The sequence below is a fragment of the Pituophis catenifer genome, unplaced genomic scaffold (genome assembly GCF_029215685.1).
Source record: "Pituophis catenifer annectens isolate HBS135680 unplaced genomic scaffold, rPitCat1.0.hap2 SCAF_4, whole genome shotgun sequence".
Taxonomy (NCBI): domain Eukaryota; kingdom Metazoa; phylum Chordata; class Lepidosauria; order Squamata; family Colubridae; genus Pituophis; species Pituophis catenifer.
Window position 1 is genome coordinate 37922206 of NW_027256884.1, and position 17272 is coordinate 37939477.

Consider the following 17272-nt stretch of genomic DNA (forward strand, 5'->3'; position numbering starts at 1 on the left):
ACAACTAATTGCAAAGTGATGGACTAGATCACAGAGTGATGGTGCATTATTTCCAGGTTAGGGAAATATCATTCTGGAACAGATTTATCTATTTGGTTGCTAAGAGTTAACACTGGCTTCTTGGCAAATCATCAATCAATCAATATTTTAAAAGTTCAACTTGAAATATTTGTGGCCACTGCTTCCTTGATTTTGTTTATCAAGCACAATGGCAAAAGAGGAAATATTCTAAAAACATTGTGTTAGGCCAGGTCAGGAAAAAGACACCATATGATCACTGGAACTCTACAGCAGACTCTTTAAAATCTGACAGAGTTTACCCCCTGCCCTTATTTACATCAAACAGAACCAAGGCAATCTATGACTTTCTTTCTCATCCCTTTTCTTTCCCAGAGCTAAATTAATGCTTACTTAATCATTCCTGCGTTCCTATTTCCTAGTTATCTCTGTACTCCTCTACATACATACAGGAAATTGTGTATTTCAGGATGTATTTAATGCAACGGAATGACTACTAGAGACCAGAAAAAAGATATAACAAACCTGAAGCCTTTGCTGCCATCTAATAGTCAGTCAGGATTTTTGCGGTCCAATTTTGATTGCAACTAATCCAATTGAGACTCCTACTGTGCTGCACATCTGCTGCAGACAGAGATTTACTGAACACTTTAAAGGAGGTTGTTTCCCCAGTGCCAATTAAATACTTGTGATTTAGACAGAGAACAAGCTCTTTGGCTTAAAATTATACTTCTGGCACAGAAAGTGTTAGATACCAGAACTCATCAGAAGATGTGCTCCTGAAAGATAAATGGCTTTAGCATAATTGCAACCACCAGCACAGTGACTTCTGGATTGTATTGCTTTTTTTCTGAATATGGCATTCAGAATATGAAAGATTTTCAAGAAGAAGGAACTTCCTGGTCTTTGTTTTTATTTTCTCCTCACTGAATATCATTCAGAGATTCCTAATTTTAAGAGTTTTGTCCATACCACCCCTCCCAACACACACACACATTCAATCCTCTTGTCAGAATTATTGTTCAGTTAGATTACTAGACATACATGAAAGAGCCTTGCTCCACTTTGGAGGAGTCTTAGTTTCTTGTCTTGATTGTAGCAGAAGATATGGCAGGGCCTGGAATCAAGAGAGGAATCAGTCTGGAATCCTTACATTCCCACAAGTGATCCAACTCCAGTCTTGAATTCCATAACTCTTATTTAGGCACAATTTAGTGCTGACAGTTAGTTGATTAGATTCTTGGGTGCATGAGCAATAAATCAGCTTAACTGAAACTTAATGTGTGGTTCTGATTCTTCATGCCTGACAGATGGATGGATAATGTGTCAATTCTAGGATTACATTGGACTTGATGGATTGCCCAACATTGTCCAATCTGACTTTCACCAACTTGGAGCCCTTGATTTCAACTTTCATATGGTAGACTTGGAAAGGCTGCCTGGGAATTCTGGGAGTTATAATCCAAGCCATTTAAGTGACATCTGATTTGAAAACACTGGTCTAATTCAGTTGGTGGTTATTAATGTAAATCTTTTCCATCTCTCGGTACTTAATCATTTAATTTAAATATACATGACAGATACTAAATCTGAGATATTTTATTAGTGAGAATTGAATTCTCTTGGCTCAATTACAAGCTATGAACTACGACAAACCAGCAGCTGCTGCATTATGAATAAAAATAGAAAATTCTGGGCAGGAGTCAGGCAGAGAGTTGTATCAACTGTTATAGTAAATATACTCATGACACCAAACTTGAATGCAATAAACATGTGTGGAACAGGGCTATCATATCAATACATTGGCCAAAGGTCTAGTTACAGCTCTTTGCCAAATTTACTGTGAGTGAACAGGGAAAGCTGCTGGAGCAACACAAAAGTTCTCTTAGAATGCACAATGTAAAAGCAGAATTCAGAAAAGCAACTTTCTCCAACCTGTCTCCCTCTAGAAGGATTGGGAGCAAATCAGTGTATAAATGGGATGGGGCAGCATAGAAATTCTATAAACAAATAAATAAATCAAATAAATAAAAGTCTCAGACTTTCCCTAGCATGGCTTTCAGGCATGCAATTCTGCTAAATTTGGCTTTGGATGAATATGGGAAGGAGCAGGCCGAGGCAGCCCAGGGCCCCTCAGGATTGGGATGACTTGTTAGCAGGGAGGAACGGGGGACGAAGAGAGGGCAAGCAGTGGACATGAGCTCAGGCGATGAGCAAGGACCTCCCCCTCCTGATCCCTGAGCACAGAGAATGGAGAGAAGGTGGGAACAGCGCAGGCCGACCCAACGACTCGGGAGGAGAGTGCCCCACCCCTCTTCACAAGGCACATCTGTGGACTGAGATTTAAGAAGACACTGTAGGGAGGGGCATTTGTCAGGAACAAATGCTGAATTGGTAGAGTTTGGTGTACCAGTACAGACATTAGAAGTTTGCAGGACTGCTTGCTTCTTCCTTACTTTGTGGACTCTGTGCCTTCTTCCTGACTTCGTGGACTCAGTACCTTGTTCCTTACTTCATGGATTCATTGTTTTTTCCTTGTTTTGTGGACTCATTTCCCTATTCCTTTGTTTTGCTGGACTGGGCGCAGCCAGAGGCTGCCGTGTGTGTGTGTGTGTGTGTGTGTGTGTGTGTGTGTGCGCGCGTGCGTGCGTGTGTGTGTGTGTGTGCACGCGTGCTTTGCTCTGGTACTTGCCAAGAATTTGGGACTGTTTGAAGGGAAATTTGCAGCATTAAGGGGGAGTTTGAACTCTCAGCTGGCTGTATGACCTCCATGCCTTGTCCAGGGTCATCACAGATATGGAACCAGGTAGGAAATGCCTGGATAACTTAAACACTGTGATAGTATCATTCTTAGAAAGCACAGAAATTGAGCGTGATACAGGGGTGGGTTCTAAAAATTTTTACTACCGGTTCTGTGGGCATGGCGTATTTTGTGGGCTTGGCTTGATGGTCATGTGACAATTATTTAGGATTTAGCAGAGGTACTGGGCTACCAGGCTTTTAACTGCTTGTAGAGCTGTACCGATCTACTCATTTATTTTTGCAGGCACTGATCTACTCATGTATTTTTGCAGGCACTGATCTACTCATGTATTTTTGCAGGCACCGGTCTACTCTATTTGTTTTCTTTTAACACTGATCAGCTGTAGGGCGGCCCTTTGAAGCCCCGCGGCAAGAGTTTAAACAGTTTTTTTCCCTCTAGCCATCAGCTGGGAGTCAGGAGGTAGCAATAGATTGATGGTGGGGCCAAATAAAAGGTAAGAATAACACACGGGGGTGGGTGGTGGTGGGGACGGTGAGGGCGGGGGGGGGGGGGGGAGAACCGGTTCGGTGATGTCATATCATCACCGCTACCGGTTCGGTGGAACCGGGAGGAACCCATCACTGGCGTGATATGGTGGAAGCACATTTTTACATCTGCTTCTGAAAAGGGCATCTTTGGTGTTGAGCTGAGTGTCTGATTTTGCTGTGGCTTGTCACTTCTCCCAATTTACCCTAGCTCAATGAGATTAGAGAAAGTGCTGCTTTTTTCCCCTCTTTCTTGGTGAGGATAAAGTGATATCTTTATCTCATAAAGGTAGCACTAAACTAATAATATTTTACTCAAAGCTTATTCTGAAACCTTCTTAGTCTGGCGATTAATGATCATTTCATTTTTATGCTGTAATCACCTCCATGGCAACTGATTATTCTGCCTCTCCTGCGTAGATTATATGAACTCCAGTGGGAAATAAGCAGGATGAGCTGTGAAATTTTAGAAACGGATCCTGTCCCCATGAAAAAGACTGTAGTAATAAAATTAAAAAAAGAGGGAATTATGTGTGGGTAAGGAAGTGATGAATTTCCACTGAGACCATTTCCCCCCCGCCCCAAAAGAGTTCCTTAGAAACAGCAAATGGATAGGTTCTACTAATTGGAAGCTCATATGTGATAGGCTTGCTTAGTACCTTCTAGTGGCTCTGTTTCCATGGTTGCATAATTGTCTGCGATGATGAGTTGCTGTGATGTGCTAAGCCTTGCACACACTGGTTACTAAGTGATAACTGGACTAATCATATGTGTAAAGTTGCCTTCAAGAGCATTGCTGCCTTTCCGCCTTACATATCAGATGCATTGTGAAAAAAGAAATGTGCAGACTTTGTCGAAGAAACATGATATATGCCCTTTGGTTTGTGTAACTAGCTTGTTAGCACTTCAAAGCTCGACTTCCATGAACCATTGTACAAAAGGGTCATGTACAAAACTGACAGCTGAGGACTTGCCTGAACAGACTCCCCAAACTTCTTATGAGCACTTAAATTTAGGAAGTCTATCCAGAGTAGTCATGTCCTGAAAATAGGTAACTTATGCTAAAGATCAAAAGATCTCTAAGGTTTCTTCAGCATATGTCGCACAGGTCTGGTCCCCAACCAGGAAAACCTAACAGAACCACACAGTTTAATCTGGGTTAGTCACTTTCACAGCATGATAGGAAGAATCCATGGCAATGCTTTATTTCACCCATGTCTCACTGATGGTGTTACCCAGCACACATTTGAGAGGATGACTCTGGTTTGTGGCTTATATATCATCCATGACAGGAATTAGTTTGTTGTCTATGCTTCTGCGGCTGATTGAAAATAGCATTGTTTGCAAGTGTTACAAAAGGTCCATACTAGAGTATTGCAGTTCCATACTAGAGCAATTTTTCTTAGTTCCTACAAAACCCACTTCAGGCTGTGCTTGTACAGCAAGAGCTGCAATTTGAAGATTTGCTGTGGCCTTGGCACCATTCATTCTGTTATAAATGGTTATATTCATTTCTATTCATTCATTATTGGTTATAAGCCAATAATGTGAATAATGTGCACTGAAGCCCAAAATCATCAATAATTTTAACACAAGCTAATACAAGCTAAGCTTTTATTCCAATAGAAAAGAATTGAATAGATGTAGATCTGAAGAGAATAGTATGGAGAACAGAAGAGAATATATGTATTCTGCCTCTTGTTTTGAAATGTAACCAATTGTATTGAAATTTGTTCCTGCTCCTGATTTCCTCTGGCATTTGTTCTTCTCCTCTACCCAAACTTGCTTCCATGTTTTTCCCCACCCAAATATCAGCTGTTATTGGAGGCTTTCCTGTTAGTCACCAGGAAAGATAGCCATTGAAAACAGAAAGGAAGGAAGGTGTCTACTCTTGCGGGCCCTCCAGACTATGGTTGTCAAGAGAGGGGTGAGTCCTAGGGGTACTTCATGCTGTAAACCAGGGCTGTCAGACTCCCGGCCTACAGGCCGAATGCATCACATGCTGTCCACACTCACGCCCGGTTTAGCAAAGGGGGAAAAAGTCTTGATATGTCATGTGATGACAACGTGAGTTTGACACCCTGCTGTAAACCTTATCAGCAATGTTCTTTCTCTTTTATATATATAAATGTAAAGATACATATATTTATTTGGCTCTCAGATGTATGTATGTGTGTGTGTGTGTGTGTGTGTGAGATCTATACCTCTCATATCTCTTTGGGTTATCTCAAAGCAAGCGGTTTTGCACAGAAGAAATGGAGGATTCCTTTCATGAAAAATTAATCTGCCTTCTCCTTTCCATAAATACAGAATTTTGCCTATTTAGTTAAACTATTTATAACCTTATGCCAAGTGCCTTGCTTATACACTAACAAGTTTAAAAACAATTATATATCAAAGAAATGAAAACCAAACCAAAGCCATCATTAAAATGTTGCATAACAAACCAAAGCCAGAAAATAATATGGATCCATACTCTCATTATTATTTGTTTTTAAATTTCTGCCTTCAGCTGATGTCTTGGGGAAAAATGCCATTGGGTGTAATCCCATATGGTGGCATTGTTTTGTAACAGGAGAATATTGCTGAACTAGTACAAAATTAAGGTTGCCATCTTAGATTATGGCCAATTATATTATTAACCTTACAGCTCAAGAGTAGAACATATAAAAAAATCTTTATTACGGTCATAGGCCAGCATAATAAAAATAAAATGCAAACAATTAATATGAAAAGCTAAAAAATATAAAATACACAAGGTTAAAAACATGGCTTTCCTATGCAGAAAGTGGAGGATGCAATTCATCTCCAGTTAACAAAGGAACTCCAGAAGCTGAACTGGGAGTAGGTTTTGCCTGAAATGTCCAGAACACTGTGATCAGTCAAAGTAATCCCCCAACCACTTAGATAAATTAGTGCCTGTGCATCAGATCAATTCCAAAGATATAGTACTACTAGTTTCTTTCTCAGGACATGCATTACATAAATCAGGCAGACAATGTAACTGTTCTTGTCTCAGACCAGTAATATTGGTTTAGGTGAAACAGGAGAGCCCTTGGAGGCAGAAGGGAGGTCTCAGTGAGCTTCAGCTGTGTTTTGTTTTTGTCCCTGTCTTTGGGTTATCCAATACTTTAACATCTAATGTTTCAGTAATAAACACATTTGCACGAGTACTGACCTGAAGCTCCTATCATCTTTCCTAATATTTACATTTCTTGATATTGCTCCAGCAATATCTGTCTTTCTTTTCTTTTTTTTTTAGCTGACTCAAGTCCTTTAAAAGAGGAAAACAATATCAGAATTTTCCTTCGGGGGACCTGAGTCAAGTGGAATGTGTAATTATTTCGGAAGCTGGAGAAAAATGCTGATGTCAGAAGCAGTCAATGTGCTCCCCAGGTCCTGCTGCCTTGCAGACCCAAGTCACACGTTGTCAGCTAGTGCCCCAGGTTGAAAGCGCACGGAGGAAAACCAGTTAGTTTTCCCTCTGAGACATTGTGCAGCAGGCTACTGCGTTTCAGCAAAGTTGTTTTAGTTTCTGCAAATGGCACATTTAAGAATCTCAGGGAGTCTCAGCCTCCCCAAATAATTTCTTCTTGTCTAAAGCTGTCAATGTTTGCTTATTTGTTGGTTTATTCATTTGTTTGGCTGCAAGTTGCACTCCTTGCCCAAAGGCCCCCAAGGTGAATAAATATTAAACATGACAATATACAGCTCACTTTGGAAAATGATAAAAGAAAAATTGCCAGGCAGAGCAGAACAAACCAATGAGGGCCAATCTGAATTTCCTTCTTTGCCTCTGGAGAGTGAACCCTGACTTCTGAAAGGATTTTTGAGTGAAGCTGCTCTCTTGCCTTCCACCAGCTTTTTCTGATATCAAAAAATTCAACATCACAAAAAGGGATAAAGGTGGGTGGTGGCAGTTTGGTTAAGACTTATGTTGAAAAGGAGCATAATTCATGACTCAGTACACTGTAGCTTATTCAACAAAACAAAAATTAAACAAACCATGCACATCTCAGTGCAATGTGTGAAACCATCTCTCCCAGGGGTGAAATCTACTTACCTTCCTTACCGGTTCGGAAGTGCACATGTGCGTGCAGACCTTCTGTGCATGTGCAAAAGCTTCTGTGCTTGCGCAGAAGGTAAAGAACACATTACTTCCTGGTTAAAACCAGGAAGTAACAACATCCAGGTGGGTGGGCGGAGCTTTGCTCCGCCATTGCTACCAGATTGCTGAACCACCCGCCACGATCGCTACCGGATCACCCGATCTGGTTTGAACCGGGAGCATTTCACCCTGATCTCTCCACTAAAGCCAGAGAAGATGAAATGGGAGTACAAATTATCATTGTTAATATTTGTTCCAAAACTTCAGGTGGGCAAGAACCAAAGTAATTTTTCATTGGGAAAATAAAGAGAAAAATAGAGAGCATATAAACAAGATTATACTAAAATAAAGAACAAATAAGGAACAATAGTCTTATCTATAGGCCGTCAAGCTTCTGTCAATAGCTTAATCCTATTGTTGCAAACTCTTTTGAGCGCAAAGAGAGGCTTCCTTTGTTTTCATCATCCATTGCCATTGATTTATTAGTGTTGTAGCAATCCATATGCTTTTAATCGCACCAGTGCATTTTAGCAGCTGTGCAGCAATTCCACACTAATCAGTTGAATCCTCACAATTACGAAGGCCTGGATTCCTGAATGCCAACTGCCAGTCTATCCTTTTATTATTAAGGGCTTTGCAGTTGTCAGATTGATACGCAGCATTTCCTTGGGACTCCCTTCAAAGTGATCCTGTTCTAGCTTAAAGAGCAGTTGGAGGAAGATTGGTTTGTTAGGACATGGCGTACACAGGACTCCTTAACTTCTGGTGTGTTCACATGATGTTTTAGCTTGTGGCTCTAATGAACGATTGCTCGATGGTATGGTTGAAAGAAACAATAAAACCCGTTAGTGGGAACTGGCCTCTTGGATTATCTGATAATTCTCATTATTATCGGTTGCTAGTTTTCAATCTTTCAATTTCAGGTTGATTTGGGAAGCAATTAGAGTTAATCCTATTAGGCATGCTACATGGAACATTTGGGCGGACTCAGGGATTTTGTCTAACCAATCTATTTCACTTGCAGTGATCTACTGTATTTCTTACCTGCTTTTATACTGTAATACCGAGTTCATTTGTCTGCTGAAACTCTTCTTAAAAGAAGCAATGCAAGTTTTATTGATATCAGTATATATTTTCCCTTCAAATAAGAACAGTGAAATTATTTATAGTAGCAATCATGAGTCACAGCTGGTTTGCCATTTCTTCCTTCCCCAAGCTGAGAGAGAGTGACTGGCCCTAAATCATCCACCTGGCTTCATGCCAAAGGCAGGATTAGAACTCATGATCTCACAGTTTCTAGCCTGATTCCTTAACCACTACACTAAACTGGCTCACTTAACATCTTGGCAAACTCACAATAAGACAAATTGCACTTAATGAAAAATTAAATTGATCACCAATGAATCATTTATTTCAGTTTCAGCTATGTAGTTCTAGGGAGGTTTGAAATTTTAAATGTATAAGTTTACAGCTTCTTTTTCTTATTGCCATTTTTTTTTTAAAAAAGGATTAGTTTGGAGCAACATACTGCCAAATTTAAAAATAATCAAATTAATTTGAAAGCAAACTCTTATATGGTTGAACTCATTTTTATAGAAACGCAGCATGATGTCTTTTAAATTGTCATTCCAGACACTAGTACTACAAAATAAACTCTCTCATATATACTGGGTTGTACAATTAATACATTAATTGTGGGCCAATCATAGTTGGTGCAATCAACAATAAACTCATATTAGTAGCTCCATCTTCTATGTTTTGCAGATAGGAGAAATCCAATAGACAGGGTCTAGGAAATAGTTATAATTACTATTTTGGTTAAACACAGTAGTAAAACCCTGTACATAAAAATCCCAGGCAGTCAAGCTCATAATGACGGTGGCCTAATACAAAAGGAACGAAGAAGGGAAAAATGCACAGAGCATGGCTTTTAGAATTTTCCCAATCTCTTCAGCACTAGAAGCTACAAGAAACATGTGTATTTTCTTTTCTGTTGAAATAATGTGTTGCATCTGTGTACTTTATCTGTAGGGACTAATCAGTGGGAGTGCATATGTGTTGACTCTGTCAGGTATGTGTTTTTCTGCTTGTTCCTTGTTTTGCACCTGTGAACATGTGATAGTGTATATCTGTGATTGGAAAACACAAGGTGAGTATGCCCTGTTGTTGATCTTGCGATCAGAACGGAGGAGGAAAAGGGCTTAGAATGCAGTTGGCAATATTCCAATTGCAGGATCCAATCTGGGTTGGTCACTGGTGTTTCCTGTATCACATTATTACTCTAGGATTCATCTCTATTGTTCCTGTGATGCATTTCCTGTTCCTGTTGTATTTTTACACACTCTAATAAGATGGCTTCTACACAATGATGGCTTATATAGCATTTTAATTACACCACATGAAACATGGTGTCAGAAGAGGGATTTGAACACATTTTAATTACACCACATGAAACAACTGGGACCAAAGGTTTTGTCTTCCGAGCTTTATTTATTTATTTATTTATTTATTTATTTATTTATTTATTTATTTATTTATTTATTTTAAATTTGATTTATATGCCGCCCTTCTCTGAAGACTCAGGGCGGCTTACAATGCGTTAAGCAATAGCCTTCATACTTTTGTATATTTATACAAAGTCAGCTTATTGCCCCCACAATCTGGGTCCTCATTTTACCTACCTTAGAAAGGATGGAAGGCTGAGTCAATGTTGAGCCTGGTGAGATTTGAACTTGCAGTAATTGCAGGCAGCTGATGTTAATAACAGTGCTTTAGTCTGCTGCGTTACCAGAGCTCTTGGATTCATGTGGGAGCCCATTTTTAGGGAATATCTCTCTAGCAGAGTGTGTCACAGATGGGCCCCAGCATGAGTCTGAAGGCTCGGAAAGCAACATCTCTAGTCCTGGAGACCGACCCAGATTAGATCCTGCAACAATATCCTGGGATACATATATTTGCCTTCATTCATGAATATTCTAATATTTGGTCCAATTATTTTCCCCCTCTGGTTTGGTTTCCTGCAGCCCCTGATGAATTTGTCCACATCATATTTTGTTGGCTTCCTCGGCCATACCAAACTTGATGCTATTTTTACTGGATTTGTAAAGTGATCCTGCTAAAGGGTGTATGGATAGGAGTCCTAACCACTTTTATATAATTTCTTATACCAACATTTTGAAACTGGATTGGAAAATAAAAAGAAATGAGGGAGGGAGGGAGGGAGGGAGAGAGAGAGAGAAATAATAACTTTTGAGCACTAGTTCTTTGATCAAAACATTACGCTTATCTGGATTCTTCCTTGCTGTTCTGCAGTTCTCTTGACTTCCTTCAGTTTGAGATATGCGTCTGTATAATCAGTGCTGCAGAAATAAATCTCTGTTAAAGAACTAGGCAATGCACACAGACAAAAAAAGATCAGAATTTTGGACTGTGGTCACACTTTTCCTTTGTTAAATTCACAGTACCCTAAAGCCAGTTACATGAAGGAAAGCCCGTGTAAAAAGGAAGCCTTCTTATTTTTTCTGTTTCTCATGAGATGTTGCTGACTCAAAACAGAACAGTGAGAAGGAACAAAATGAAACTATTTTAGTGACAGAGATGGTTTTTAAAAATTTATTATTCAATTGCATAAAAGAAGGATGCTGAAGCAGAAGGGAATATTTTTTTTGAAATACATTGACAATGTTAAATGTATCCAAATTTGGCCCAGAAAGTTGAATTCATTTCAAATAATCACTGTTATTCACCACCACATTTTAGCAAACCCCAAAGGACTAGATGTAAGCAAGCTCTCAGGCTGATATAAACATTTCTTCAACTATCTGTGGAAGAGGCATCAACATCTATCAAACTGTCTCTTGCATACCTCCATCAAGGTTTTTGCCTAGTTGAGTATGTTCTAAATTTGCAAACTTCTGCAGATGTTATCAGCAGAACTGGAGGAAATCTCTGCTTTCCAAATGAGACTTCTGCTTCTGATCTTAGCATGGAAAAATGTACTGGTTGAAAGCCTTCAGGGAAATTTCTCAAGGTTTAGAGAATCCTACAAATTCACCCTTTTCTTCCCCCTAACATTAACATAAACATGTCCAATATGCACTGGTTTTATGTCATGTCTTAATGAAGTTGCCTTCACTTTCATCCTCCACCCATTCTCTTGATAAGGATGTTTAAGATAAACTTTAGCTACTGTATTTTTATAGTTTTATCAAGCTAGAAAGCAAGAGACTGTGATTTTTAGCCATGAAAGCCAGCTTGGTGACCTTGGGCCAGTCATTCACTCTCTCTCTCTCTCTCTCTCTCAGCCCAATTCAAGTCACAGGGTTGTTGGTGGGAAAATAGATGGAGGAAGGTGTGTTGCATATGTTATCCACCTTGAGTTATTTGTAAAAATAACAAAGGTGGAAATAACTAAGCAAATAAATAATGTCTCTATCTTCTGTCAGTGCAATATTAGTAATTAATATGATATATCATGCTTCACTGATTAAATGGTTGCTGACTTGAAGGCTGCTGCCATTACATCCCATCTTCTCCAGGTGCTGAAATTGCCCACCATCATTTGGCATCTAGTTTCCACAAGGGGATTTCACCTGACAAATAGTTCCAAAGCATTTTTCAGGTCTTATGCAGATTCCTTAAAAGACAGATGTTAGGATATGGTATAAGCCTAACAAGTTGTCCAGGCAATATATGTGTTCTATAACTTTAAATGTATTCTGTAACTCTAAGATGTAATGCTGAGTAATTGTACTGCTGAGTCATTGTAATGACTAATGACTGCTGACTGACTGCTGAATGCAATTATCCTAATTGTATGTTGAGTCATTGCATTGCTGACTTCACTTATCTTAAGTGGATAATTACTAGTGTAAACTGTATATAAGAAGGAAGCCGAGCTATAGTCATTGTTGGACCTGCTCTCATCATTGCTTGACTTCTTGCTTGACTTGTTGGTTGGAACTGTTACTGTTGTGTGTGAAGACGTGGATGGATCTGCTACCATCGTGATTTGTTACCAGCATTGAATTGCTGTTTATTATCTACTGCTGTTTGTATGGTAAAACGATTTCTGTAACGCCAGACTGATTTGAATGGCTAAAGACTTGGATTGACTAAAAGACTATGCAATTGTTTTTCACTACAAAGTAAAAGCTTTGTTAAACCAGTTTGTATGTATTGTATTCATTGCTCTCAGTACCGTTTCTCTGTGCGCTTACTCTGCTGGTTGGTAACACAACAATATACTTAACAATAGGTTTAGTGGTTCTGTATTTTAAAAAAGGGACCCAGACTTCAGGCAGAATTCTGCTGCACAGAAACAAGACTGTTAAGGAAAAAAAACCAATTGGGTTCTGTTAGCTGTGTGTTTGTTTCCATCAGAATTGAGTGCATTAGTTTTTTTTTCAAACATTTGCAAGGGCTCCTTCGCATGGAGGTAGTTTTGCTTGGTGCCAATATCATTTTGCCTGCTCTTGCTGGCTCCATGTCTATCCATGGGATGTATCTGCTGGTCACATGGAGAGAATGGACTCACTGTCAACACTGCCATTTCTTTGCTTGTTTGTTATTAATTTTCCTATTGCAGTGCACCCTGCTGCTTTCCTCCAGGCCTATAGCTTGTGAGATGGGTTCTTCTTGCATATGTGTGTAGTGCCCTTGAAGATTGCTAGACCATCATGAGAAATAGTTTGATTGAGAGGTCACAAGTGTGGTGCATCACTGTGCCTGATACCATTAAGTTAGGCAAACTGACAGGCTGATACCTCATCCAAAGCATCATCCCATCCTATATTAGGGAGAGTGATTGGCCGTTATTTTCCTGCCAATAGGCAATACATGGGGGAAGGAAAACAAAGCTGGGGGATTTCACCAATGAGCTCCTTAATTGTCCTGCATTAGCATAGCAATAGCATTTAGACTTACATAACACCTCATAGTGCTATGGATGGTTTACAGTGTAAGCATTATTTGCATATTGTTCCCAATAACCTGGTCCTCATTTTACTGATCTTGGAAGGATTGAAGGCTTGCGTCAACCTTGAACCCTATCAAAGGCTGTGGGCAGAGTTTGCCTGCAATACTACACTTTAACCACTGTGCCACCCTGACTCTTAAAACAGTAAGAACAGCATTGGTTGACAAGCTCCTTACTATGGCAGAATATAGCTGTCAAATATATATTTTACTACTTCTACAGCCATGTATGAGCTGCTGAATAACATTTTAAGAAAGTTGTTAATGTCTACATGAAGTTTAACTTGTTAAGAAACACTGTTAATGTATTAAATCTGATTATAACAAGTATTTACTCTGATCCTAAATTAACATCTTAAATTGATTTATTGCCTTTGAAATTGATTTGGAAAATCTTCCAGTATGTAATATTTCTTCCATTAGGATATCTAAGAAAACTTGAGTGGGAAGAAAAACATCACATTTGTGGAGGATTTCTATCTGCTAAGCAGATGTGAGAAGGATTGCTTAATAACTACATCATGTGCAAGTGGCTTTTTGACATTTTCCATCCAATTTGGGTATGATGGCTCAGCAGTTAAAGACACTGAGCTTGTTAGCTGGAAAGCTGACAGCCAAGATTTGAGACCAAGCACTGCACAATGGTGTGAGCTTCTGATCCTTGTCCCAGCTCCTGCCCACCGAGTAGTTCAAAAGCATCCAAATGTGAGCAGATACATAGGTACCACTTTGGTAGGAAGTAAGAGCATTCTCTACATCTTGAAAGATAGTCATGCTGGCCACATGCCAATAGAAATGTCTTTGGACAATGCTGGCTCCCTTGGCTAAGAAATGGAGATAAGCAGGGTCGTGCTGAGGATTTTGTGCAATTCCTGCACGATAAAGTCGCTCGGATTCGGGATGGCTTGGACTCCGATTGGATGAGTCCACGGGAGGAGACGAGGGCAGGTCTTGAGAATGTTATCTGGGAGGAGTTTGAGCCTGTGGCTCCCAAGGATGTGGACAGGGTTCTGGGTAAGATTAGTGCCGCCACGTGTTTATTGGACCCGTGTCCCTCCTGGTTGTTACTGGCCTCCAGGGAGGTTACACGAGGCTGGCTCCAGGGGATTATAACTGCTCCTCTGAGCGAGGGTGCCTTTCCTGCCGCCTTGAAAGAGGCGGTAGTGAGGCCCCTCCTCAAGAAGCCTACCCTGGACCCGGCTGAATTAGCCAACTACCGTCCGGTCTCCAACCTTCATTTTGTGGCGAAGGTTGTTGAGAGCATGGTGGTACGACAGCTTCCCCAACACCTGGATGAAGCTATCTATCTGGACCCGTGCCAGTCGGGCTTCAGGCAGAGGTACAGCACAGAAACAGCATTGGTCGCGTTGGTGGATGATCTCTGGAGGGCTCGGGACAGGGGCTGCTCCTCTGTCCTAGTCCTATTAGATCTCTCAGCGGCTTTTGATACCATCGACCATGGTATCATGCTGCAGCGGTTGAGGGGGTTAGGAATAGGGGGCACCGTTCTGTGGTGGTTCTCCTCCTTCCTCTCCGACCGCTCGCAGTTTGTGTTGGCAGGGGGACAGAGGTCGACCTCGAGGCATCTCGCATGGGGAGTGCCGCAGGGGTCGGTCCTCTCGCCCCTCCTGTTCAACATTTATGTGAAGCTGCTGGGTGAGATCATCTGTGGTTTTGGGGTGAAGTATCATCTGTACGCTGACGACACTCAGCTGTACATCTCCACCCCAGACCACCCCAACGATGCCCTTGATGTGATGTCTCGCTGCCTGGAGGCCGTGCGGGTCTGGATGGGGAGGAACAGGCTCAGACTCAACCCTTCCAAGACCAAGTGGTTGTGGCTTCCGGCGTCCCGATATAGTCAGCAGGTGCCATCGCTGACTATTGGGGGTGAATCTTTGCCCCCCACAGAGAGGGCTCCTGGACACACGGCTGTCTTTAGAAGAGCATATGATGGCCGTGGCCAGGGGGGCCTTTTATCAGGTCCGCCTGATTCGCCAGTTGCAGCCCTTTCTGGACCGGGACGCCCTGCGCACAGTCACTCACGCCCTTGTTACCTCCCGGTTGGACTACTGTAATGCTCTCTACATGGGGCTCCCCTTGAAGAGCACTCGGAGGCTCCAACTGGTCCAGAATGCGGCTGCGCGGGTGGTTATGGGTGCAACCCATTGCTCCTCCTGCGCGAGCTGCACTGGCTCCCAGTGGTCTTCTGGGTGTGATTCAAGGTGTTGGTCACCACCTTTAAAGCGCTCCATGGCATAGGACCCGGGTACCTTCGAGACCGTCTTCTGCCACCAATAGCCTCCCACCGCTCCCACAGAAAGGGTCTCCTCAGGGTGCCATCGGCCAAGTCATGTCAGCTGGCGACACCCAGGGGGAGGGCCTTCTCTGTGGGAGCCCCAGCCCTGTGGAATGAACTGCCCCCGGAAATTCGTAAGATTTCTGACCTCCGGGTATTTCGCTGCGCACTCAAGACCCTATTGTTCCGCCAGGCTGGGTTAGCAACATAATTTTATATTGGATGTTTTAAACTTTTGGAGTTTTAAATTAAGCCAAATTTATTTAATACTTTTAAATTATTTTAAATTGATGTCTATTCTGTTTTTAAATAGGCTGTACACTGCCCTGAGTCCTTCGGGAGAAGGGCGGTATAGAAATAAAATTATTATTATTATTATTATTAAGCACCGCCCCCTAGAGTGAGACATTATTGGACAGGGGAAATCTTTACTTTTACCTTTATCCAAATTGTCCTTAGAGAAAGGACAAAGGGAAGTGGAATTTTCCCAACATTTTTTTGAAGTGGCAATAGTATCATTGTTTTTTTTTTCTTAAGAGTTTTTGTGTGTCTGCATGTGTGTTTACTATCAATGCAGCATCAACTGAGCCAGTTGTCTGGCAATCATTCTGCTTTCTCTTCCATGTTATAAGCTGCCATTAAGAACATCATAATAGGAAAATATTGCTCTGCTACCGAAATAAAAAAGTTGGAGAATATCTGATGAGAATTGTATAAAGTGGCTAGGTTTTCTAGATGGGAAATATCATGAATGAGAAAAAGTTCAAATCATCAAAAAAAGAATGATTAGAGCTTTATATTTCAGCTAAGTTCTCAAAAGATATGTTTAGAAAAGTTGTGTGGCTCTTATATATGTTTAACCATCTCCACTTTGCTGTCCTTGTAAAGTGAACTAGCAATGAGAAAGTTATGTTATTCAATCTATTATTGCTCTTCCATTGGTGTCCTAAAGTTCTTGGTTGCTTTTTATGAAATCAGCAGAAACTTAGCCCATTAAGGACTCATGAGTCTCACTGTTTTCTATTACAGGCCTTTGGGCTTTATTGTTGAGCAGCTATATTCCTGAAAGCTGCTCAACAGCAATCTTCTCTGGCTGGGTTATTCTTGATCTCCAGTTAAGCTATATTCTTGATCTAAAAGTTAAGCCATTCAATTTCTATCAAGATTTGCATAAGGTACTTCCAAACAGGGCCTTTTGGATCAATCTTAAGATGGCTTTTGATGATCTGACCATTGGTTAGGTGAAGAGCTGAATTGTCTTGGTATATCTTTGAGTCAATTAATTTAGAACCGAAACTAATTTAGAACAAAGTGGAAGATTTTCCTCTGGAATCAGATGATTTCCAAATCCAGATTCACTCCATTTTCCTCGGATTGAGCCTAAACTTGTTCCTGCTCCCTTTAGAAACTGGGTCTTGACTACCTGCTCAGTCAAATGGCCTATTAAATCTGGAGCTGACTTGTGTAGCTTATGTATTTTGTCTGCATATTGATGATTTCTGATGTCCTAATGATGAAAATGATAAGTCCAGAGGGGACCTCATAATAGAAGACCCTCAGAAGCGATCTCTTTCCCACTAGTG